This window comes from Equus quagga, chromosome 13 (genome assembly GCF_021613505.1).
Source record: "Equus quagga isolate Etosha38 chromosome 13, UCLA_HA_Equagga_1.0, whole genome shotgun sequence".
Classification (NCBI taxonomy): domain Eukaryota; kingdom Metazoa; phylum Chordata; class Mammalia; order Perissodactyla; family Equidae; genus Equus; species Equus quagga.
In genome coordinates, this window is record NC_060279.1 from 81101886 (window position 1) to 81129426 (window position 27541).

At 42.2% G+C, this 27541-nt stretch overlaps 1 pseudogene; it reads left to right on the forward strand.

Annotated features, from left to right (window-relative positions):
- On the forward strand, positions 1 to 25541 carry LOC124250242 (zinc finger protein 329-like; annotated as a pseudogene).
- The last annotated feature ends 2000 nt before the right edge of the window (positions 25542 to 27541 follow it).

Here is a 27541-nt window from a genome sequence, read left to right on the forward strand (position 1 = left end):
ATGGCAGACAGTGTGTTCAGCCTCATGGAGCTATCCAGCCAGAGGGTAAGATGGGCATTTATCAAACAATCATGAAAACATCAGTGTGAACCGTAGTAGGGAAAAGAACCTAACAGAGCAGAGAGCTGCGAAAGGACAAGAGAGTAACCAAGGGGTGGGGAGGGGACACTGTCCCACACAGGGAACAGCATGTGCTGATGTGGGAGCAGACAAGGCAGACGGAGCCTTGTCGACTTCAGATAATGTGAGGCGAACACTCAGGATGGAGACCCAAGAAGCAAGTGACCACAGGAAAAACAGGGAAAGGAGGAAGCCAGAAGAAGAAGAAATGGCCAAGGAGGGAGGAGGAAGCCAGGGGTGGGCAATGTTATGGACCAAGAGAGAATGGGATTAGGGAGGAGAGACTCCCGCCACCGTGTCGAATACCAGCGAGGGGCAATAGGGCCGTAGGTGGAATCCCTTCTTGGGCAACAGTGGGAGAAGTGGCTTCCCTGGAGAAGCGGTGGGTGAGAGGTGCAAGGCTGCCTTCACCAAATAACAAATCCACATTTACAAGGGCAACACTTAAGACCCCAAAAGATGATCAGGCTGAGAGTATGTGTAACCAAGTCCCAGGAGAAGAAAATAACAAATACATCAGTATATGGATGTCTAGGCTTCAAGTGCCCAAAGGAATTAAACTGAATAAGTGGTCATTTCTCCTAAAGTAGACTGAACAATTTTTAAGTTAAAAAATTTTTTGTGTATGTGCAATTCAGTTGTTTTTAATATTTTCACAAGGTTGTGCAGTCATCACCATTCTTTAATTCCAGTACATTTCATTACCACCCAAAGGAAACCAAATACCAATTGGCAGTCATCCTCATTTCCTCCTTCCCACAGCCCCTGGCAACTGTAAACCTACTTTCTGTCTCAACGGATTTGACTAGCCTGGACATTTTATGTAAATGGAATCATACAATATGTGGTCCTTTGTGACTAGCTTATTTTGATGAGCATACTGTTGTCAAGGTTCATCCACGTTGTAGCATGTGTCAGGACTTCATTCTTTGTTATTTCATCGTATGTCTAAACCACGTTGTGTTTATCCATTCATCAATCAAAGGACATTTGGGTTGTTTCCACTTTTTGACTATTATGAATAATGCTGCTATGATCGTTCATGTACAAGTTTTAGTGTGGATATATGCTTTAAATACTCTTGAGTAGGGGCCAGCCCCGTGGCCGAGTGGTTGAGTTCTCACGCTCCGCTTCAGCAGCCCAGGGTTTCACCGGTTTGCATCCTGGGCGTGGACATGGCACCACTTGTCAGGCCGTGCTGAGGAGGCGTCTCACGTAGCATGACCAGAGGCACTCACAACTAGAATATACAACTATGTACTGGGGGGCTTTGGGAAGAAAAAAAAAAGATTGGCAACAGTTGTTAGTTCAGGTGCCAATCTTTTAAAAATAAATAAATAAATACTCTTGAGTAGATACCTTGGAGTGGAATTGCTGGGCTACATGGTAACTCTTTAACATTGAGGTTAAGAATTTCAGGGTTGCCAGACTTGTCCACAACAGTGGTACCATTTTATGTTCCCACCAACAATGTGTAAGTATTCTGATTTCTGTGCATTCTTACCAACATTTGTTATCGTCTTTTTTATTACAGCCATCCTCGGGGGTATGAAGTAATATCTCATGCTTTTGTAAACATTTTAAAATAGTTAAAATCCATATCCCACACTATATATTAGGAGTCAAAAAACTTTTCTGTAAATGCACAATAATAAACATTTTTAGGCTTTGCACACTTTATGGTCTTTGCTAACACTACTCAACTCGACTGTTGTAGTGTGAAAGCGGCTGTAGACATTTTGTAAGCAAATGGACATGGTTGTAGTCCAATAAAGTTTTATTTATGGACTCTGAAATTTGAATTTCATATAATTTTCACGTCATGAAATGCTATTCTTTTGATTTTTTTCAACCATTCAAAAATGTAAAATCCATCCTTAGCTCTCGGACGCTACGAAAGCAAGTGCTGGGTTTGACCTGCGGCCCATAGTGCGATGACCCCTGCCGTACACAAAAATCACTTCCTGAGGACTGCAGCTCTACTGTGAAAGGCAAAAAGATAGAGTTCAGAGAAAAATACAGAATATCTTTGTGATCTTGGTATAGGCAAACATTTCTTAACCAAATCAAGGAAGATTGATAAATTTGGCTACATTAAAATTAACAACTTGTGTTCATTAGAAAGCAGTATTATGTAAATGAAAAGACAAGTGACAGAGTGGGAGAAGTTAATTGTTGCTCACAGACCCAACAAAGGACTGTTAAGCAGAATACATAAAGATCTCAGCATCTCAAAAACAAACGCAGGGGTCTCCCCGTTGTTGAGTGATTGCATTTGCTGCTCCGCTTTGGTGGCCCAGGGTTTCGCTGGTTTGGATCCTGGGTGTGGACATGGTGCTGCTCATCAGACCATGCTGAGGTGGCATCCCACATGCCACAACTAGAAGGACACACAACTAGAATCTGCAACTATGTACTGGGGGGATTTCGGGAGAAAAAGCAGAAAAAAAAAAAGGATTGGCAACAGTTATTAGCTCAGATGCCAATCTTTAAAAAACAAAACAAACACAGAGGAGAAGCTGGCAAATGACTTCAGCGGGCCCTCTAGTGAACGTCCCCGCGACGCCCGCCCCTTCCCCCCTCCCCTCCCACCTCCCCCTCGCCTCTTCCCCTCCCCTCCCTCTCCCTCTCCCCCTCCCCCCTCCCTTTCCCCTTCTCCCCTTCCCCCTCCCCCTCTCCCCTCACCTCGCCTCTTCCCCCCCCCCTCCCCTCCCCCTCCCCCCCGCCCCCACCCCCGGAGAAGGCTCCTCCGGGAATCCAGCGCACGCGCATGCGCACAGCGGGAGGCGCGCCGACGTGGCCTCCCCGGTGGCGGGAAGTGTGAGTTCTGCCTGGCGGCTTCTCGGCTTCGGTTTTGGCCCCCAGGTCGCGGAGCCGAGGCCTGGGCCTGGCTGTGGGGGCGGGGGGCTGACGGGGTGGGCGCCTCTGGGGTCCTGGGCGGGCCAGAGTGAGGACCCCTGTCCGCGGGGCGCGCTCTGTCCTGGCGGGATGTGGCCCCCACCCCTACCCCTCCCCGCGTGGGCGCGACGCTCCTCGCCTCCGTGCTCCCTCCGCAGCCGGCGCCCGAGGGCGCATCCCGCTTCGCGCGCCTCCCTCCATCCTCACGACCTCCCCGGCTTGCGCACTCCGTTCTGTTTCCTGTGTGCCCCCCCCCCCCCCCCCGGGTGCTGTTCCCTCTTTTGGTCTTCCTCCTCCAGTTACCCTGTTCCTGCCCTCTCCCCCCGGCCCCCCTTTACCCTTCCAAAGACCGATCCCCCCTGCGCCTTTGGGGCGCCTGGAATGTTTCCTTCTTCTCCTGCCCTCTGGGAACTCTCCTTCCCAGGCTTCTCCCAGTCCCCCACCCCTGGATGCCCTGAAGCTGCCCCCCGGGGGCAACATCTCAGACTTTGGGGTCCTCAGCTGGGCCTCTGGTCTCCCTTAAACTCAGTCTTTCCTGTGTCTGTAAATGCCTCCGCCTGCATACCTTGCTGATTGTTCCTCCTCCTTTTTTTATTTTTAGATTGGCACCTGAGCTGACATCTGTTGCAGATATTTTTTGGTTTCCTTCTCCCCAAAGCCCCCTAGTACATAGTTGTATATTCTAGCTGTATGTCTTTCTGGCTCTGCTATGTGGGACTTGCCTCAACCCTGGGCGGGCGAAGCGGAGCCTGGGAACTTAACCACAGGCCGTGGGTGCCCCCTGGTAGCCCCTTCTTCCGCCCACAGTCCTCAACATTCACCTTCGTGTTTCTCTTTCTCCAACCCCATCGTCATCTCTGCCCGAAAATGCCAAGCGTGTACCCGTTTCCAGAGTTCAGTCACTTCACCACCCCCTTCTCCCTGTAAGAGGCACTTCCTCGCTGCTACCCCCACCGTCTGTTCCCCGTTGGTAGCCAGTGGGAGCCTGACGGGTCCTGTGTCAGATCCTGTCCCCTCTCTGCACCAGTCCTTCGTGGCTCCCCTGGCTCAGTAACAGCCAGAATCCTCGAGAGCCCTAGAACTGGGGCTGCTGGGTTGGGGTGACAAGGAGCTTTCTTCAGAGTGAAATCAGAGCCCTGCCCCTTCCTTGGGCAGTGTGTTCCCTGAATCTGCTTGGTTTCTGAGTTGTAGACAGTGGGTAGAGACTGGGATGGTCAGGGACGCCAGCCCTAACTCGAAAACTGGTCCAGGTCTGTGTGCCTCCTGAGTTTGTTTGAGAGTGTTTGATAGCGACAGACTTAGCATTTTGTTGTCTGGGTCTTCCCCACTAGAATGCCGGCTTCACCAGTGGGGGATCTTCAGCTGTCTCACCCGGTCCTGAGTCATCCCTGCCTAGAACAGGGCTTGGCACACAGTAGGTGTTCAGGAAACATTTGCTGAGTGAATGAAAAACTACCATACCCATGTGACCACAGGAGGGAGCTGGCCCTTGTACAAGAGACAAGATTACAGAGGGGGTGTGTGATTCATCCAGCAAACTCTTCTCTCTTGTCCCCAGGCTGTTGTTAGAGTTTTCCCTTTTTTAATGCCTCTGGCAAACTGTGTGTTTTTGGAATTGACATGCTTGATGTGTCGACCTGTGCAATGTGCTTCTCTCACCAACCTTTCAGTACAAGATGGAGCTTTCCACACCTAATTTTTCACTGCTGTGTAGTATTCCACCTTTTGAAGATGCCGTGATTTATTTGTCCCCCTACCCCACCCACCCCGTTGATGTATATCTTGGAAGTTTGCAGTTTTTAAACATTCCCAGTAGTGCTATAGGGGCATCTTGAGCATGTGTCTGCTGCAGGAGATTGTAGCAGCATTCTTGCTAGGCTTTAAGCCTAGGAAAAATAAATTCCAAATGGCTGACTGGGAGATATGTGATCTGCTGACTCTCATAATGCTTGTACCAGGTTGCTTGTGCTTTGGAATCCAAGGCAGGAGGGGAGTATGTTATCGGGCATGAAGGCAAGGGGCTTAGGAACTCCGCCTGCATACCTTGCTGATTGTTCTTAAGATACTCCCCAAGGGAACGGCCTTGGCTAGGGTTGGTGTGCTTCGGGGGGCTGAAGAATAGAACCTTTGGGTTTGGCTTTCGTGTCCCTGCAGGCATGAGTTCCTACTATTGTACATGCTTGTGATTCTTTACCCGCAAATAAATATGTGGCGATACGAGGGACCTCACCTCAGTCCTTCAGGCTGATGGTCCCCTGTCCCATTGAATAATATAGATTGTGTTCTGTCTATTAATTCCATCCACCCCTTCGGCTGGCTGCCTAGCTGGTCTCGGCAGCATGTGTCCTTGTAAAATGAGTAATGGTTTGGTGTCTCCAGCCTCCTGGTTTTCAAACTTTTGTGAGCCAGGCATTGGAAGAAACACAAAATGTCACAACTCACATACATATGTAACTGGAGCAAAAGTTTGATGAAACAACACTTACTAGGTGAGAGGTCCTCTTATGTTAGTTTTGAATTTTAATTTACATCATTGTAAAAAGAATGCCAGTGTTGATCCACTGCATTGCTTTGTGTTTTAAATTTTCATTTCAACCCAAAATTGTTCTCCAAAGAGACCATGCCACTTTTTATGCTAATAAAGACATGTTAATGATGTAGAAACTACCCATAATATACTGTTAACGGGGGAAAAACAAACAGAGGACCCAAAATTGTATATACAGTTTGACTCCAACTATGTCAAAATGATTCTCTGGGAAGATAACAGGAAATAAATGCACCCAAGACTTAATTTTCTTTATACTTTTATGTTTTCCAAGTTTTCTATGAATGTGTATAGTGATTTTTTTCTTTTTTCTTTTTTGCTAAGGAAGAATAGCCCTGAGCTAACATCTGTTGCCGATCCTCCTTTTTCTTTTCTTTGGCTTGAGAAAGATTCACCATGTGCCAACATCTGTGCAAGTCTTCCTCCACTTTATATGTGGGTTGCCGCCACAGCATGGCTGACGAGTGATGTAGGTCTGTGCCTGGGATCCAAACCCATGAACCTGGGCCGCCGAAGCAGAGCACACTGAACTTAACTGCTATGCCACAGGGCTGGCTTGTATAGTGACACTTTTAATAGTAAAATATTGAAATGGAATTTGATACCAGTTTTATTTAAATAGGATGCTCCCCTGTCGAATCTAAAATGGAATTCTGTTTGCCCTACTTCCATTTACCGACAACTTTTCTGAAGCATTTTGAGCTCATGTAGCAAAGAAATTAAATAAATAGCTTTCAACTGGAGTCAGTTGCCAGCTGCAAGAAGGCCAGGGAAACTGGGTGGTTTGGACAGCTTTGCCCCAGCTCGACCCCAGTTCTTCCTCCACCCCAGTTCTTCGAGGCAAACAGCCCTGGCTTTCTTGTTTTTTTCTGCATCGAAACCTACTGTGCAGGGGCCGGCCCCATGGCCTAGATGTTAGATTCGGCATGCTCCACTTTGGTGGCCTGGGCTCAGTTCCTCGGCGTGGACGTACACTACTCATCAGTGGCCATGCTGTGATGGCAACACACATACAAAATAGAGGAAGAGTGGCACAGATGTTAGCTTAGGGCGAATCTTCCTCAAGCAAAAAGAGGAAGATTGGCAACAGATGTTCAGGACGAAACTTCTTCAGCAAAAAAAACACCTATTGTGCAGAAAGGATTTTACAAGTCAGCATTTTCCCAGTGGGAGCGTTCCATGGTTTTCTTACAGCTCCCAGCTAGGTTCATGTTTTTCCCCCTAGAATACCTATAACCACCTCTTGAACACTTTTTGAGAAAACTATTATAAATTCATTCTCACCTAGCTGTTAATGAATTCTGGTCTTTGATGTAGTACCTCTCCCTAGAAGCATTAATGTTTTTCCTGCCTACTTTCTGTTTTGACAGGTTTCTAAAACATTAACAGGAAAGTAGAAAACATTAACAGGAAAGTTGAAAAAATGGGTAATGAATACCCATTACCCACCACTTAGATTTATATGTATTCAATATATGACAGGTATTATGTGTTTATGATATACATTATGTGTGTATATATGCATGTACATATGTGTATTTATACATATTTGTGTATATGTATGTGGATGTATATGTATGTGTGTATATCTGTATATAGGTGTGCATACACGTTCATGTGTGCTGTATGAGTTGATTTCTGTATATGAATATGTGAGTGTATATTTATGTGTATGAATATATTTATGTATGTATGCATATATATTTACTAATGTGTACATATATGTATACTTCTTTATGTGGTAACCATTTGGAAGTAAGTACAGGTATGACATTCACCCCTAAATATTTCAGGACATTTATTCTAAGAATAAAAACATTCTTCTGTACAACCGTAATACTATAATCACCCCTAGAAAACTAGTGATAATCTCCTATTATCATCTGATAACCCATCTCTATTCAAATTTCCCAAGTTGTCCCTCATGCCTTTTATCGCTGTTATTTTTGAGTCACATCCCATGATTTTGTTTTGTTTTCTTTAATCTTGTTTTATTTTGAAATAATTATAGATTTACAGAGAAGTGTGAAGAAATGTACAGAGAGATCCTGTGCACCTTTCACTAGCCTCTCCCCTTGTTAACATCTTGCACAACTGTAGGACAGTGTCAAACCAGGACATTGACATTATACTGTCCAGAGCTTGTTCAAATTTCACTTGTACGTACACATACTCATTTGAGTGCATTGTAGCTCTGGCCATTTTGGGCTGTGTAGCTTGTTGTAACCACCACAATCAAGATACTTGATTCTACCTCACTGCAAGACTCCCTCATGCTCCGCCTTTGTAGCCACGCCTGCTCGCAGCCCTCCGTCCCTGACCCTGGCAGCCACTGGTCCATTCTCCTTCTCTATGATTCTTCTTTAGCAAATGTATAAATGGAGTCATGAAGTATGTATGTTTTTAAGATTGGCTTTTTTCGCTCAGCATTATTTCCGTATCAGTAGTTCCTTCCTTTTTAATGCTGAGTGGTATTTCATGGTATGGAGGTCTCACAGTTTGTTTAATCATTTACCCGTTGAAGGATGGTAGGCTAGTTTCCAGTTTTTGCTTATTATTAATATACTGATTTTTGTGTGAATCTTCATTTCTCTGGGATATATGCCCAAGAGTGCAATTACTGGATTATATGGTAGGTTCATTTTTAGTTTTATAAGAAACTGCCAAACTGCTTTCCAGAGCATCTGCCCATTTTACATTCCCACCACCAGTGTATGAGTGATTAAGTTTCTATAAATTCTCACTAACATTTGGTGTTATTACTATGTTTTAGCCATTCTGATAGGTATGCAGTGATATCTCATTGGGGTTTTAATTTGCATTTCTCTAGTGGCTGATGATGTTGATCATCTTTTCTTGTGCTTATTTGCCATCTGTCCCTTTCCACCATGAAATGTCTGTGTATGTCTTTTGCCCATTTTCTAATTGGATTTTTTATTTTTAAATATTGAGTTTTGAGAGTTCTTTATATATTCTAGATGGAACCAGCAAGTCCTTTGTCAGGTATGTGATTTGCAAATATCTTCTACCAGTCTGTGATTTGTTTTTCATTCTCTGAACAGGATCTTTTGCAGAGCAAAGGTGTTTTTTTTTTTTTTTTAAGATTTTACTTTTTCCTTTTTTCTCCCCAAAGCCCCCCGGTACATAGTTGTATATTCTTAGTTGTGGGTCCTTCTAGTTGTGGCATGTGGGAAACCACCTCAGTGTGGTTTGATGAGCAGTACCATGTCCTTGCCCAGGATTTGAACCAATGAAACACTGGGCTGCCTGCAGCAGAGCGTGCGAAGTTAACCACTCGGCCACGGGGCCAGCCCCACAGAGCAAAGGTTTTAATTTTGAGGAGATCCAAGTTATTAATTTTTCCTTTTATGGATCATGCTTTTGGTGTCAAGTCTAAGAACTCTTTGCCTAGTCTTGGGTACCAACGATTTTCTCCAGTGGTCTTTTTTTTCTACAAGTTTTATAGTTTTATGTTTTACATTTAAGCCCTGATCCATTTTGAGTTAATTTTTAAATATAGTGTAAGGTAAGGGTCCACTTTATTTTTTCATATATATATATCCAGTTTCCCCAACACTATTTGTTGAAAAGACTGCCCTTTTCCGTTGAATGGTCTTGGCACCCTTGTTGAAAATCATTTAACCATATATGGGAGGGTTTATTTCTGAGCTCTCTTTTCTGTTCTTTTGGTCTGTATGCCTGTCTTTATGCCAGTACCACATTGTTTTCATTACTCTAGCTTTGTAATAAAAATTCCTGATTTTGAAATCAGGAAGTGAGAAATCTCCAACTTTGTTCTTCTATTTCAGCATTGTTTTGGTTATTTGGGGTTCCTTGAGATTCCATATGAATTTTAAGATGGATTTTTCTCTTTATGTAAAACATCACTGGGTTTCTTTATAGGGATTGCATTGGCTCTAGATAGCTTTGGGTTATTGTTGACATCTTAACAATGTTAAGTCTTCCACCATGAAAACAGGATATCTTTCCACTTACTTGTGTCTTCTTTAATTTCTTTCAGCAGTGTTTTGTAGTTTTGAGTGTATAAGTCTTTTGCCTTCTTGGTTAAATACTAAGTTCCTAAATATTTTATTCTTTTTGATGCTATTCTAAAGGCAGTTTTCTTAATTTCCTTTTCAGATTGTTCATTGTTAGTATAGAAAAGCAACTGATTTTTGTGTGTTGATTTTGTATTTTGCAACTTTGCTGAATTTTTAAATTCTACCAGGTTTTTTTTTTTTTTTGGTGTCTGTAATCTTTAGTGTTTTCTATGTGGAAGATCATGTCATCTACAAATAGAGATAATTTTACCTCTTCCTTTCTAATTTCGATGCCTTTTATTTCTTTTTCTTGCCAAATAGCTCTGGCTAGAACTTCCAACACTGTGTTGAATAGAAATGGTGAAAGTGGACATCTTCTTTTGTCTTATTTGTGATCTTAGAGGAAAAGCTTTTGATCTTTCACCATTGAGTATGATGTTAGCTGTGAGTTGTTTTTTGTTTTGAATTTTTTATTGCGGTCTAAATAGTTTATAACAGTGTGGATTTTCAGTTGTACATTAGTATTTGTCAAACACCATATAAATGTGCCCCTGTACCCCTTATGCCCATCCTCCTCCCTTTCCCCCTGGTAACCACTAAATTGTTCTCTTTGTCCGTAAGTTTGTTTATACTCCACATATGAGTGAAATCGTATGGTGTTCGTCTTTGTCTGGTTTATTTCACTTAACATGATGCCCTCATGGTCCATCCATGTGGCTGCAAATGGGACAATTATGTCTTTTTTATGGCTGAGTAGTAGTCCATTGTATATATACACCACATCTTTATCCAGCCACCAGTCACTGGGCACTTGGGTTGCTTCCATGTCTTGGCTATTGTGAATAATGCTGCAATGAACATAGGGGTGCATAAGACTCTTTGTGTTGTTGATTTCAAGTTCTTTGGATAAATACCCAGTGGTGGGATAACTGGGTCATATGGCAATTCTATTTTTAATTTTTTGAGAAATCTCTATTTTGTTTTCCACAGTGGCTGCACCAGTTTGCATTCCCACCAGCAGTGGATGAGGGTTCCCTTTACTCCAAACCTCTCCAACATTTATTATTTTTTGTCCTGGTGATTATAGCCATTCTAATGGATGTAAGATGATATCTAAGTGTAGTTTTGATTTGTATCTCCCTGATGATTAGTGATGTCAAATATCTTTTCATGTGCCTATTAGTCATCTGTATATCTTCTTTCAAAAAATGTCTGTTCATATCCTCTGCCCAATTTTTGATTGGGTTGTTTATTTTTTTGTTGTTTAGTTCTGTTAGTTCTTTCTATATTATGGAGATTAACCCCTTAGTGGATATATGATTTGCAAGTATTTTCTCCCAGTTGGTGGGTTGTTTTTTCATTTTGATCTTGGTTTCCTTTGCCTTCCAGAAGCTCTTTAGTCAGATGAAGTCCCACTTGTTTATTTTTTCTTTTGTTTCCCTTATCTGAGTGGACATTGTATTTGTAAAGATCCTTTTAAGACTGATATCAAAGAGTGATATGTTTTCTTCCCAAAGTTTTATGGTTTCTGGTCTTACCTTCAAGTCTTTGATCCATTTTGAGTCTATTTTTGTGTATGGAGAAAGATAATGGTCTACTTTCATTCTTTTGCATGTGGCTGTCCAGTTTTCCCAGCACCATTTATTGAAGAGGCTTTCCTTTCTCCATTGTATGTTCTTGGCACCTTTGTCGAAGATTAGCTGTCTGTAGATGTGTGGTTTTATTTTCTGGGCTTTTAATTCTGTTTCGTTGATCTGTTTGTCTGTTTTTATACCAGTACCATGCTGTTTTGATTACTATAGCTTTGTAATATGTTTTGAAGTCAGGGATTGCTATGCCACCGGCTTTGTTCTTGTTTCTCAGGATTGCTTTGGCTATTCGGGGTCTTTTGTTGCCCCATATGAATTTTAGGATTCTTTGTTCTATTTCAGTGAAGAATATCATTGGGATTCTGATTGGGATTGTGTTGAATCTGTAGATTGCTTTAGGTAGAATGGACATTTTAACTATGTTTATTCTTCCAATCCATGTACATGGAATATCTTTCCATTTCTTTAGGTCATTCTCAATTTCTTTCAGTAATGTCCTATAGTTTTCCTGGTATAGGTCTTTCACCTCCTTGGTTAAATTTATTCCTAGATATTTTATTCTTTTTGTTGCAATTGTAATTGGGATTGTATTCTTGCGTTCTTGTTCTGTTGGTTTGTTATTAGAGTATAGAAATGCTACTGATTTTTGTAAGTTGACTTTGTATCCTGCAACTCTGCTGTAGTTGTTGATCATTTCTTAGTTTTCTGATGGATTCTTTAGGGTCTTCTTTTTTTTCTTTTTTCTTTTTAAAGATTGACACCTGAGCTAACATCTGTTGCCAATCTTGTTTTTTTTTCTTCTTCTCCCCAAAGCCCCCCACTACATAGTTGTATATTCTAGTTGTAAGTTCCTCTAGTTGTGCTATGTGGGACGCTGCTTCATCATGGCCTGATGAGCAGTGCCATGTGTGTGCCCAGGATCCAAACCTGTGAAACCCTGGGCTGCCAAAGTGGAGCATGCAAACTTAACCACTCAGCCATAGGGCCGGCCCCTAGGATTTTCTATAAATAAGATCATGTTGTCTCCAAACAGCGAGAGTTTCACTTTTTCAGTGCCAGAGTTTTACTTCTTCAGTGCCTATTTTGGATACCTTTTATTTCTTTTCCTAGCTTAATTGGTCTCGCCAAAACCTCCAGTACTATGTTGAATAAGAATGTGAGAGTGGGCACCCTTGTCTTGTTCCTGTTATCAGAGGGGCGGCTTTCAGTTTTTCCCCATTGAGTATGATGTTGGCAGTGGGTTTGTCATATATGGCCTTTATTATGTTGAGGTACTTTCCTTCTATATTCATTTTTTTTTCTTTTGAGCAAGATTAGCCCTGAGCTAACTGTTGCCAATCCTCCTCTTTTTGCTGAGGAAGACTGGCCCTGAGGTAACATCTGTGCCCATCTTCCTCGACTTTATATGTGCGATGTCCATGGGAAGCCATTATGGCTTGCCAAGCGGTGCCATGTCTGCACCCTGGATCTGAACCGGTGAACCCTGGGCCACTGAAGCAGAATGTGCACACTTAACCTCTGTGTCACTGGGCCGGCCCCTATACTCATTTTATTGAGAGTTTTTATCATGAACGGATGTTGGATCTTGTCAAATTCTTTCTCTGCATCTATGGCGATTATCGTGTGGTTTTTTTTCCTCATTTTGTTAATGTGGTGTATCACATTGACTGATTTGCAGATGTTGAACCATCCTTGTGTCCCTGGTATGAATCCCACTTGATCATGGTGTGTGATCTTTTTAATGTATTGATGTATTGGGTTTGCAATATTTTGTTGAGGATTTTTGCATCTATGTTCATCAGCAATATTGGCCTGTAATTTTCCTTCTTTGTGTTGTGATCCTGCCCACATGCAGTTCAGGGCTAAACAAGGCAGTCTCTGGCCATGAGGGCAGAGCAGTGGTTACCTACTGGGAGATCGGGGATGCTTTATGTCATGATCTCTGGTTGCCCAGCTGTCTACACATATGAAAACTCATGGAGACACATCTAAAGACTCAGTGAACTGCTCACTATGGATTTATTCTATCTAAGTTATACCTCAATTTACAGTAAAAAAAATGAATGACTGTAGCTTGGACCACAGTGGCAGTGGTGGAGGAGGTGTGAAGTGGTGAGATTCTGGATGTATTCAAGGTCAAGACTGACACATTAGAAGTGACTTTTGAGAAAGGAGCAAAGTGCAGGATATCGTCCAGGTTTCTGGCCTGCTCCACTGGGAAAATGGAGTAGCCGTTTGCTGGGAGGGGAAAGCCTCAGGGAAGAGCAGCAGGTTGGGTGGGTACTGGCAGTGTGGGACTCAGGCATCCAGCTTTTGATTTCTTCAGTGTGTGGTGCCTGGCAGAGCTGAGAGTTAGCGAGAGGTAGGCAGTGCACTGTGCAGACCTGGGTTCAGGGGAGCCATGTGGATGGGAGAGGTGCAGTCAGCATTATAATACGAGCCTAGTGTATTGTGCTGGTTTGGGAGAGCGAGGTGCAGAGGCAGGAGGAGAGGAGGAGAAAACTCTTGTTTGGACATATGGAGAGCAAGGCATCACCAGACATTGAAGAAGCATCTTGGAGACAGTTGGAGATCAAGGGTCCCCTTGATGAGGGGATGTCAGAAATATGGCTAGATCCTTTTCTGAAGCCTCTGAAAACAGAGTCACATATGATGTGCAGGTATGTATAGAGGCCAGCAGCTTTGCTCTTCACACAATTGCTAGTTCTTCTCGATCATCTTGTTTCTTAGAGTGTGTTCCCGGCTTTTCTCAAAGGGAGTTAGTACCAAAGTAGACCCCACGTTGGCTGTGGGACCTCTGACTCTTCAGTGACTCCCAACAGCCTAGAGGACAGCAAGGATCTAGACCGTGTGTTCACTAGCCTCTGTCACACCAGAGGTTCCTGTCATTATCACTCTGGCTGGCTTTTTCATACTGAGTGTAGAAACCCAGACCCAAGAAGCTGATCTCCTGGAGTGCATCTGCACTACCTAGACATTCGGGCTGACTCCTCTTGCCTTGAACTCCCCAAATCTACTCATTTTCCTAGCTTGCCAGGAGGAGCTTCCTTTCTTTCTACGAAGCTGTAAGCTGTGGAATAGATTCCAGACAGTTCCCTGTGAGCTTCTTGTAGTTGCTGCCACAGAGGAAGTCTAACCTTGGTTCTTTCATGGTAGGCATGCCACACAGTGGCCTTGTCACATGGCAGGATTTATTCTCAAATGTGACACTTCAGATATGTGCTTGATTTGTCAAGCTATATGCTGTTAAAAATGAGGGCCGGGGCCGGCCCTGTGGCCAAGTGGTTAAGTTCGTGTGCTCTGCTTCGGCAGCCCAGGGTTTCCCCGGTTTGGATCCCAGGCGCGGACATGGCACTGCTCATCAGGCCATGCTGAGGTGGTGTCCCACATGCCACAACTAGAAGGACCCACAACTAAAATATACAGCTATGTACTGGGGGGCTATGGGGGGAAAAAGGAAAAATAAAATTGAAAAAAAAATGAGGGCAAATTCTTTTAGAACCTCTGCAAATAACCACATTGCTTTTATAAATACAGCGGCTCAAGGGAAGTGGTTAATCCTGAATTCTGAGGAGTCAATGAGAATGAGAAACCATTCAAACAATGTTTTACTACGCTAATGGTTGGAAATAGATCATATAGCCCTCAAAATATGAAATAGTAGAAATAATACCAAATATTCCAAAGAAATAACCACCATGAGAATTCCTCCACCAATTTGTTCAGTCTTAATTAGTTCTTATTTCACTGGCTATTGGTGCAGCAGTCCACTTTTATAAAGTCGTCATTTGCTTTGGGACTAAAAGTAATGCTTGAGATCGTGACTCCCTCAGTTCAGTGGGACAGTTGTCCAGAGCATGTCCACTGGCAATCCCATACCCATGAAGTATCTGTAATTAGAAGTACCTGGGGGCAGAGCAAAATGGCAGGGTGAGCTGACCCGGGATTCTCTCCCCTCCAAGATACAACAAAGAATTGGAAAAACTGAATTTCAGAGAATAAATCTAATGCCAACACTTTAGAGACCTACAATACCAAGAAGGCGGAGAACACAGACCTTGCTGACGGCCTCGGAGGTGCTGGAATGGGTAGGAGAGAATGTCGCTCCCTCCCCGAGAGTCTGCGATCCCTGCTGCGCGGGGTCTGGGAAGGAGCGGGGGAGGGGCTGCACGACCTGGGGATCATCCAGGACTCCTGCCGCTGGTCCAGTGGAGACCCGCTGATGGGGGAGAGCTTCCATGCACGGGGACCCCATAAACCCAGGGCCTTGGGAGACCAGAGAACAGAACTGATCCGAATCCATATCGGCAGGCAAGAAAAGCAGCCCCTCCCTCCCGGCAAAGCGTGCTGGGCGCAGCCATCTTGCCCGAAGGCAGAGAGCTCAGAATGCCGTTCTCGACCCCCATCTAGTGGTGACAGGCTGTAACTGCAACCAAATTCTACCACCATGTGAAAAAACTGCTCCTCTACCATCCAGCAATTTATAAAAGCCCCAGACCTGAAGGAAAACAATAAAAACATAGAGTTAAGTCCTGAGGACTTTGAATTAGGTAAACTAAGTGATAATGAGTTCAGAGCACCTATAATCAAAAAACTCAATGAGGTAGAAAGAGAAACAAGCCAATGAGTTCTGGAGTTACTTCACAAAAGAGATTGAAATTATAAAGAAGAATCAAACAGAATTACTTGAGATGAAAAACACAATGGACCAGATAAAACAGAATACGGATTACCTGAATGCCCGTGTAGACACCATAGAAGAGCAAATTAACATAATTGAAGACAGACAGGCTGAATGGTTCCAGACAGAGGAAGAAAGAGAACTAAGAATTTAAAAAAATGACGAAAATCTCCGAGAGATAGTGGATTCAATGAGGAGTAAGAACTTAAGGATCATAGGAATTCCCGAGAACGTGGAAAAGGAAAATGGAGCAGAAAGTGTGCTTAATGAAATTTTTGAAGAGAACTTCCCAAATCTAGGGATTGATGGAGAAATGTGTGTAGAGGAAGCTTTCAGATCTCCTAGATTTGTCAATGTAAAAAGACCTACTGCAAGGCACATAGTAGTACAAATGGCAAGAAGGAAAGATAAAGAAAGAATACTCAGGGAAGCAAGAAAAAAGAAGAGAATAACCTACAAAGGAGCTCCTATCAGACTTTCAGTGGACTTCTCTACAGAAACCTTACAAGCTAGGAGAGAATGGAGTGACATATTCAAAGCTTTAAAAGATAAAAATCTTCAGCCAAGAATACTCTATCCAGCAAGAATTTCCTTCAGATATGAGGGAGAAATTAAATCTTTTCCAGACAAACAAAAGTTAAGGGAATTTGTAACTAAAAGCCCTCCACTACAAGAAATCCTCAAGAAGGCTCTCATACCTGAAAAAAGAAAGAAGGGAGAAAGGGGTGACAAACCACAGACTAGGGAGACCGATGGATAGAACCAGAACAGGGTAGCAAATATTCAACGATAGCATTAGGGTAAAGGTAAGGAAACTACCAAAGCAAGGACGATCTTATCACTCTAACTACAAATTCATAACACGAGTTGGAGTAAGAAATGAAAATAATCATTTACGAGGGGAAGAGCAAAGGGTCTAAATCAGTATAGGCCAAGTAAGTAAGAGACCACCAGAGAATAGACTATATTATACACGAGATTCTAAATACAAACTTCAGGGTAGCCACTAAAGTAAAAAACAAGAGAGTCACAAAACATAAATAAGGAAAAATCTAAGAAACCCAGCATAAGAAATTACAGTATTAAATGGGTAGGCTAAAGCAAACAGGAAAAGAAACGCAGGAAAACAAGATAATGAGTGACAGATTGACAGCATTAAGTCCACATGCATCAATAATCGCTCTCAATGTAAACGGATTGAACTCTCCAATAAAAAGACACAGAGTGGCAAAATGGATTAAAGAACAAGATCCAACAATTTGTTGCCTCCAGGAAACACACCTCAGCCCCAAGGACAAACACAGGCTCAGAGTGAAGGGGTGGAGGACAATACTTCAAGCTAATAGCAAGCAAAAAAAGGCAGGTGTTGCAATTCTTATATCAGACAAAGTGGATTTCAAAATAAGACAGGTAAAGAGAGACACAGAGGGACAATATATAATGATCAAAGGGACACTTCATCAAGAAGAAGTAATGCTTATAAATATCTATGCACCCAACACAGGAGCACCAAAATTCATAAAGCAACTATTAACAGACCTAAAGGATGATGTTAAAAACAACACAATAATAGTAGGGGACCTCAACACCCCACTCACATCAACTGACAGATCATCCAGACAGAAAATCAACAAGGAAATAGTGGAGCTAAATGAAAAACTAAAACAGTTGGACTTAATAGACATATATAGATCACTTCACCCTAAAACAGCTGAATACACATTCTTCTCAAGTGCACATGGAACATTCTCAAGGATAGACCATATGTTGGGAAACAAGGCAAGCCTCTACAAATTTTAAAAAAATTGAAATAATAACAAGCATCTTCTCCAATCATAATGCTATAAGGCTAGAAATTAATTACAAGAAAAAAGCTGAGAATGGCACAAAGATGTGGAGACTAAACAACACACTACTGAACAAGCAATGGATCATTGAAGAAATTAAAGAAGAAATCAAAAAATACCTGGAAACAAATGAAAATGATAACATGCCATACCAACTCATATGGGATACAGCAAAAGCTGTATTAAGAGGAAAATTAATCACAATACAGGCACATCTTAACAAACAAGAAAAATCCCAAATAAACAATCTTAAACTACACCTAACTGAACTAGAGAAAAAAGAACAAATAAAGCCCAAAGTCAGCAGAAGGAGAGAAATAATAAAAATCAGAGCAGAAATAAATACTATTGAAACGAAAAAGGCAGTAGAAAGGATCAACAAAACAAAGAACTGGTTTTTTGAGAAGATAAATAAAATTGACAAACCCCTAGCCAGACTTACAAAGAAAAAAAGGGAGAAAGCTCAAATAAACAAAATCAGAAATGAAAGAGGAGAAATCACAACAGACTCTGCAGAAATACAACAGATTATAAGAGAATACTACGAAAAACTATATGCCAGCAAAATGGATAACCTAGAGGAAATGGATAAATTCTTGGACTCCTACAATCTCCCAAAGCTCACTCAAGAAGAGGCAGACAATTTGAACAGACCAATCACAAGGAAAGAGATTGAAACAGCCATCAAAAGCATCCCAAAGAATAAAACCCCAGGACCAGATGGCTTTCCTGGGGAATTCTACCAAACTTTCAGAGAGGATTTAATACCTATCCTTTTCAAGCTATTCCAAAAAATTAGGGAAGATGGAACCCTTCCTAACACATTCTACGAGGCCAACATCACGCTGATACCAAAGCCTGACAAGGACACCATGAAAAAAGAGAACTGCAGGCCAATATCACTGATGAACATAGATGCAAAAATTCTAAACAAAATTTTGGCAACCAGAATTCAGCAATTCATCAAAAGGATCATACATCATGATCAGGTGGGATTCAGACCAGGGACACAGGGATGGTTCAACATCCGCAAATGAATCAATGTGATACACCACATCAACAAACTGAGGAATAAAAACCACATGATCATCTCAATAGATGCAGAGAAGGCATTTGATAAGATCCAACAGCCATTTATGATAAAAACTCTGAACAAAATGGGCATAGAAGGAAATTACCTCAACATAATAAAGGCCATATACGACAAACCCATAGCCAACATCATACTCAATGGGCAAAAACTGAACGCCATCCCCCTGAGAACAGGAACGACACAAGGATGCCCACTATCACCACTCTTATTTAACGTAGTACTGGAGGTCCTGGCCAGAGCAATCTGGCAAGATAAAGGAATAAAAGGAATCCAAATAGGGAGGGAAGAAGTGAAACTCTCACTGTTTGCAGATGACATGATCTTATATATAGAAAACCCCAAAAAATCCATTGGAAAACTCTTAGAAGTAATCAACAACTACAGCAAAGTTGCAGGGTACAAAATCAATTTGCACAAATCAGTAGCATTTCTATATTCTAATAATGAACTAACAGAAAAAGAACTCAAGAACACAATACCATTCACAATCGCAACAAAAAGAATAAAATACCTCGGAGTAAATTTAACTAAGGAAGTGAAGGACCTATATAATGAAAATTACAAGGCTTTTCTGAAAGAAATGGATGACGACATAAGGAGATGGAAAGACATTCTGTGTACATGGATTGGAAGAATAAATATATTTAAAATGTCCGTTCTACCTAAAGCAATCTACAGATTCAACACCATCCCAATCAGAATCTCAATGACATTCTTCACAGAATTAGACCAAAGAATCCTAAAATTCATACGGGGCAGCAAAAGACCCCAAATTTCTAAAGCAATCTTGAGAAAAAAGAACAAAACAGGAGGCATCACAATCCCTGACTTCAAAACATACTACAAAGCTACAGTAATCAAAACAGCATGGTACTGGTACAAAAACAGGTGCACAGATCAATGGAACAGAATTGAAAGCCCAGAAATAAAACCACACATCTATGGACAGCTAATCTTCCACAAAGGAGCTGAGGGCCTACAATGGAGAAAAGAAAGTCTTTTCAACAAATGGTGCTGGGAAAACTGGAAAGCCACATGTAAAGAATGAAAATTGACCATTCTTTTTCACCATTCACCAAAATAAACTCAAAATGGATCAAAGACCTAAAGGTGAGACCTGAAACCATAAGGCTTCTAGAAGAAAATGTAGGCAGTACACTCTTTGACATCAGTATTAAAAGGATCTTTTTGGACACCATGTCTTCTCGGACAAGGGAAACAATAGAAAGAATAAACAAATGGGACTTCATCAGACTAAAGAGCTTCTTCAAGGCAAATGAAAACAGGATTGAAACAAAAAACAACCCACTAAGTGGGAAAAAATATTTGCAAGTCATATATCTGACAGAGGCTTAATATCCATAATATATAAAGAACTCTCATAATTCAACAACAAAAAATCAAACAACCCAATCAAAAAATGGGCTGGAGACATGAAGAGACATTTCTCCAAAGAAGATAGATGGATGGCCAATAGGCACATGAAAAGATGCTCATCATCGCTGATCATCAGGGAAACGCAAATCAAAACTACACTAAGATATCACCTTACACCCATTAGAATAACAAAAATCTCTAAAACTAATAGTAACAAATGTTGGAGAGGTTGTGGAGAAAAAGGAACCCTCATACACTGCTGGTGGGAATGCAAACTGGTGCAGCCACTATGGAAAACAGTATGGAGATTCCTCAAAAAATTATAAATAGAACTACCATACGATCCAGCCATCCCACTACTGGGTGTTTACCCAAAGAGCTTGAAGTCTGCAATCCCAAAAGTCTTATGTACCCCAATGTTCATTGCAGCATTATTTACAATAGCCAAGACATGGAAGCAACCTAAGTGCCCATCAGCAGATGAATGGATAAAGAAGATGTGATACATATATTCAATGGAATACTACTCAGCTGCAAAACAGAACAAAATCATTCCATTTGCAATAACATGGATGGACCTTGAGGGAATTATGTTAAGTGAAATAAGCCAGCTAGAGAAGGATAATCTGTGTATGACTCCACTCATATGAGGAATTTAAAAATGTGGGCTAAGAGAACAGTTTAGTGGATACCAGGGGAAAGGTTGGGTGGGGGGTGGGCACAAAGGGTGAAGTGGTGCACCTACAACACGAATGACAAACATTAATGTACAACTGAAATTTCACAAGATTGTAACCTATCATTAACTCAAAAAAAAAAGTGGGTGAATGAACAGAGAAACTAGTCTGGAGAGAAAGATGAAGAAGATAAAATATTTGAAAGTGATGAAGTTTGAGGTGGAAAAAGGATAGAGGGAGGAAGAGAGAGAGATAGAACATGTCAACTTGCCATTTTCTTAAGGCCATTGTAATTTTTTTTAACAATTTCATTCTATGATACTCCTCTGGGTCCTTAAAATAAATTATATTTTATTCCAAAAAAAAAAAAGTAGTACCTGGTTTACTCATTTCCACAGAGGCTCTGAGACTGCCCTTTTAGAAGACCCAGTTTCTCTTCTGTGGCTTTTAGCAGAGTCTCTAGGCAGGAAAGCTAAAACCACTGGTGGCGATGTTCTGAGAAAATGAAGTGGCTGTGGTTTGTTCCTGGAACCAGCAATGTCAGCATGGAGTAGAGGAAATACTCTGTTGGGGTGTGGTGCGGGAGTTTCTGGCGGTAGGAGCTACCTTTCCTCTGAGGGGGATGGACACTTCTGCATAGTGAGGCCCTTGTAAAATCTCCACAATCTTCCCACCTTTCTTACGAACAATCTCTAAAACATATTTATATTGTTGACATTTTGCCAATATAGAATTAGGTAGATAAGGGGTCAAGACATCTTGAAGTTTGTTTCTCTGAATATAGTGTCTGATTTTGGAAATGCAAAACCAGAGACTTATAAGAGGTGATTGGTCTCCCGAGAGGAGCATGGCTACCCAAGGGCAGTTACTGTCGTAGCTGGGTTGCCTCTTCGTTAAAGTGATGACCTGGTGTTTAAGAATTAACGTGGCAACAAAACATGGCGGAAAGCAGCACAGCTGTCAGGAACCGTGGTTCCTTCAGAAAAGAAGACCTTTTGTTTTTCATAAATAAGAGAATAATGAAGTCACCCTGAAGCATAGAGAGGTATTTGGTGAGATGCAGAGCCTCTGCTCTCTGGGCTGATTACAGAGAAAGGAAAAAAACGTGGAAGGTGAATGAGAGATGGAAGCATTAGGAGGATACTGGTGGGGCAGGCATGATCATCAGAGAGGGAGGGTTCCACAGTTTCCAGAGTATGGTGTCTGTCCTCCCATAATCCCTTTTATTAAAGTCATTTTCACTTGGGAGGAATCAGGATCCTCAGGAGACAAAGGAGGCATTAGAATCGTTATCCTGGGCAGGGGTGGGCGGTGTATGTGTTTGTAAAAGGGCATGCGTGGTAGAGACGCTCGTGGTGTTGACTGGTGTGCATATAAGAGCCTCCATAGATGATAAAACTTAATGTATGTCTAGGCGTGTAGAACATAGTGCACACACAGACAAATGAACACAGCTACGATTGGGGCAGTATGATAGGATTAGGGGGTCGTATGGAAGTCAGAATCCTGGTTGTGATATTTTACTGTCATTTTGCAAAATGACACCATTAGGAGAAAGTAGACTAAGTGTACAAGGCATCATTCTGTATTCTTTTGTACAAATGCATGAGACTCTACAATTATTTCAATAAAAATTTCAATTAAAATAAAAAACTAAGCAGTACCTCATTTGGAGTTCAGGCTCCACAGCCTGAGATTCATTGTACCCTGGAGTTGGGCATCCTTGGCCTGAGTGGAAGACTGGGGAGTGCAGAAGAAGCCCAGAGGTCAGAGTGAGCTTGGGGTCATGGATGTAGACCCTGCTGTGGTGTGAGAAGAGGACATGGGTTTATGGGCAGGTGTGGAGAGATTGTGACTCCTGATAAGGGCTGTGAGTGTGAGGACTGGAGGGTCTGGAGTAGAGGCGGCTGTCTGTTGTGCTGCATGTAGATGTGGTCCAGCCAGGAGTCCTGAGAGAGAACTGGGAGAGAGGGGATGGGTGTCGAGAGTGAGATGTTCTCCAGGAGCTGTGAATCCGTTCACCCGTTTGAGAGTGCGGTAACAGCTGTGGTCATAGAGAACCTGTGGTGTGTCACGGGGCTGCCTCCACTACTGTCACAAGGCAGTGAAGCCAGGGTCCAACTCGGATCGTGAGGCCGCCCAACTGCACTGTGTCTCACGCCTTACATGCTCTCCCAGTGAAGCCTGTATCAGCTGAGGTCTGTGCGTGGATCTGGGGGTTGGCGAGCTGCACGTTCAGTCCATTAAAAACTGAGCTGCATGTGGGGTTGTTGGGTGCCAGTGGGTGGGACAGATGGGAAACTGAGCACATGGCAGCACGTGGAGTCATAATAAATGGCCTTGGTGTTCCCGACATATGGTGGGGAGGGCCAGGATGCTGCTCACTCACTGCTTCAGGGAGCGGGGAGGGGAGGTTTCTCACTAAAAGTCCCTTTCCCCTTCTGGTAGGCCACCCTCTTTGGTAGATGTTCTTCCTCTGTTAAGATTAAAAAATCTCTAAAGCTATTTTTATTCTCTATAAATGGCTCCATTCTTCATCATCTTCATAGTCTCTCTCCTCCCTGCAGGTTCCTATCTAAACAAAATTCACATACACCTGACTAATTTCTTATTTGGGGGTATGGTTTTTTAAAACTTACCATGGAAATGTAATATACATGCTGAAAAATATACACAAGTGCACAGCTCAGAATTTTCACAAAGTAAACATAGTTTGCACTTGGGGTTTGACTTCTTTCATTCAACGTTATGCTTGAAAGATTCACCTGTGTTATTTTGTGTACTTGCAGTTTATTCACTTTTGATATGTGGTATTCCATCATGTGAATAAACCACAATTTATTCATCCACTGCCCAGTTCTTGGACATTTGGGTAGTGTCCAGTGTCAGGTTGTTATGGACCACACACTGTTGCTGTGAACGCATGAACACATCTCTCTTGGCTGTACACCTACGAATGGAATTGCTGTCACAGGGTGTGCATAAAATCAGTTTTCGTAGAAATATGCCTGGCCAATTTTAACATTTAAATGACATCATTTTAATAATTTTTTTCAAAATCTTAGGATTCAAGTATTTTCTCCCTTTTCCCCCCTAGCCTGGGAAACAAGTCAAAATGGAAGCATCAACTCAGGATGTTGTTGGGGAAAAACCATCCAATTTCATGAACTTGGAAAGATTCTGGAGGGATGATTCCTGTGTATACATTAGGAGAAACCTGGGCATGTGAGGACCAGGTAGAAATGCTCCATAAAAACCCAGAGAAGTGTTTGAGGCACATGGCATTCACCCAGGAGAACACAGAGGATCTGGAGAGAGGCTTGGTCATTGTGATTATGGAGAAAGCTTGAGTCTCTGCTCAGTTCTTCCTCCATCTCAGAAAGGTCCCACAACAAAAGCTTTCTGTGAACATGATGCAGATGTTAAGCATTCCGCTAACATATGTAATTGTTGGGAAAGCTGTGAAGGTCACATGCTTGATGAAAATGATGACTGTAGAGCAGCCATCGGCCAGGCTGGTCAGCTTGGCCACCTTGGTGGAGATCTAACAGGAGATTAGCCCTCCAGATGTACTGAAGGTGGTGGTTCCTATAGTGATTCTGCACCCATTAGTGGATAGGGCAGAACTGTCAGAGAGAAGCAGCCACATAAAGGGGAGGGCTGTGAGGAGGTGTGTGATTAGGGTGCATGTCCTGGTGAGCAGAAGAGAAATAACTCTGGCAATGAATGCTATGACTGCTGGGAATGTGGGCAATCCTTCAGATGGAAATCTCACTTCCTTGGGCACCAGAGGACTCATACTGGAGACTCGAAACTGTATACCTGTAGCTAGTGTGGAAAATCCTTCTCCAAGAACTACAACCTGCTTGTGCATCAGAGAATCCATACAGGAGAGAAGCCCTATAAATGCCGTAAGTGTGGGAAAGCCTTCAGTGCCGGCTCTGCCTTTATCAAGCACGAGAGGACCCACACGGGAGAGAGGCCCTATGAATGTGACCGGCGTGGGAAGTCCTTCAGCCACCACTCTTCCTTTGTTTTGCATCACAGAACTCATACTGGAGAAAAGCCATTCAAATGTAATGATTGTGAAAAATCCTTCCCTGATGTCTCCCACCTTATTGTCCATCTGAGAATTCACACAGGAGAGAAGTCCTGTGTATGTACGAAATGTGGAAAGGCCTTCACCAATGGCTCATACCTAATTAAATTGGAAGAATTCACACCGGAGAGAAACCCTGTAACTGTGTGGATTGTGGAAAATCCTTCAACCACAACGGTCACCTCATCATGCATCAAAAAATCCATTCTGGAGAGAAACCCTACAAGCATAAGGAATGTGGGGAAACTTTCATTGAGAGGTCTTACCTCATCAGGCACCAGAGAATTCACACTGGTGAGAAGCCCTATGGCTGTGACCAGTGTCAGAAACTTTTCAGGAACATCGCTGGCCTCATCTGGCACTAGAGGACTCATACTGGTGAGAAGCCCTATGAGTATAGTCAGTGTGGCAAAGCTTTCAGGGACAGCTCCTGTCTGACCAAGCACCAGAAGACCCACGCTCAAGAGACCCTGCATGAGAGTGTCCCATGTGGGAAGGGTTTCCAGAGCCACCGTGCTCTTAGCAGACACCAGAGTTGCCACACTGGAGACACATCTGTGGGGACTCAGTGAATGTGACGATGGCTCTGTCTGATTCTCTTTACTTACTCACTGTCAGAGTCTTCATATTAAAGAGCATCTCTTTGAAAATAATGCAATTCATCCTTTACTCCTTGGAACAGAAACTTTTGACATTTTGTCCATATAAGAAATTGGGATATCCCACAACTAGAAGGACCTGCAACTAAGATATACAACTGTGTACAGGCGGGGGTTGGGGAAATAAAGCAGAAAAAAAAAACATTGGCAACAGTTGTTAGCCCAGGTGCCAATCTTTAAAAAAGAAAAAAGAAAAAAGAAATTGGGAGAATTCTTCTGCCATGTTGCTGAACTTACTGGAAAGAAACTCTAGAAACTGGACAAAGATATTAAGACCTTCAGGAATTGTTTAACCTTTGCTAGACATGAGACTGTAACACATCACAATGGAATCTTTTGAAAGATGGTGACAGGGTTGATAGAGGGGACCAGCGTGGCAGGGGGAGACTGACTTCTAATGGCATTTCTTTCTGATATTACGTGACACACATGTGGTTTGTAAATCAGAACCGAGGGATGGAATGAATGTGGAAAGCATTTAAACTGGAACTCTTGCCTTTCTTTGCATCAGGAGATTTGGTTAATGTGATGAGTTTGAGGTTTCAGTAAGAACTCTTGCTGTAACTCCTGGTGAAAAAGTGAATTTTTGAATGGCCAGTATAGAGTGATAATTTGGAAAAATCTCCTACGTTGTCACTAACCTTACTGTGATAAGAAAACTCATTACAGCAGACACATACCCATGTGAGGAAGCTTCCAGGTGGAGATCTGATCTTCCAGAGTAGTGTGTCTGATAGAGAAATAATGTGTACCACACATATAATTTCAAATTTTTTAGTGGCCACAAGAAAAAGTAAAAAGAAACAGATGGAATTCATGTCAATAACATTTTATTTTACCAGCTGTATCCCCAATACTGTCATATAAACATTCAATACTCACTACATTCCAGATTCTTTGTAACTGCACGTCCAGCGTCTGCTTCATTGAGCAATACAACTCGAGTGCATCAGAGAAACAGTTCTGGAGGGAACCCTCCTATAGGACATTTGTCTCATTACAGATCCACAGTCAGGGTTTCAACACATTTCTAGGAAAAGTGTGTGCCTGGGAGTTAGTCCAGAATCCCGAGGACTCACTGTATTTAATTTATTCTGATGTACATGTTCTTTTCACATTTTAACGTCTCAGAAATGAGGTTAATCAGCAGCATGCCGTACTTTAATTGGCAGCCTTTTCTCCTCTTAATAGCACATCAAATGTGCACGTTATCATCAGTTGTGTCTTAGATTTGATAAAATAGTAATATCAGAAGGAGGAATTGAATGACTAGTGAGATTCATGCATTTGAGGAGAGACTAGAACTTTCAAGGAAAAGGCTGTTGCTAGATATCAAGTGTTGTCTGATTTCTTTCTTGTAGCCTCTATCAGTTGTAATTATTTTATTTTATTGCAAGATTGGGAAATTCTCATTGTGGAGGGAGGTAAAACACAGAAGTGTGCATGGGCTCTTAACAAGCTGGTTAAACAGGGAAAACATTCCGCCCTCATGGGGCTTCTATTCTAGCCTATATATTGAAATATCTTTACCTTCAGTATTGTGTGGATGTGTATATGCATGGCTACACTTTGGGCCTTTTATTTATAAAAGACAACACTGTGTCTAACAGTCAGTAGATGCTAATTTAAGTGGTAAGTCCTTGGCTGCTCAGAAGGCCTATGCAGGAAACACAACCCCAACTAAAGAAAAATTGTATGAAATTACATGCAAACATTGGACCAGGACCACATGAGTGTTAGCGTCCACGGTTAGGACTACATCTTTAGTCAAACTTGGGTTTCTTATGGGTTTACATCTCAACAGCTGTGCGACCTTAGGTGAATTATTGAGCCTCTCTGTGCTTTAGTTCCTCACTTAAAAATGTGGATAAGGCCTACCTCATTAGGATAAGTGAAGCGATGTATGTAGAGTG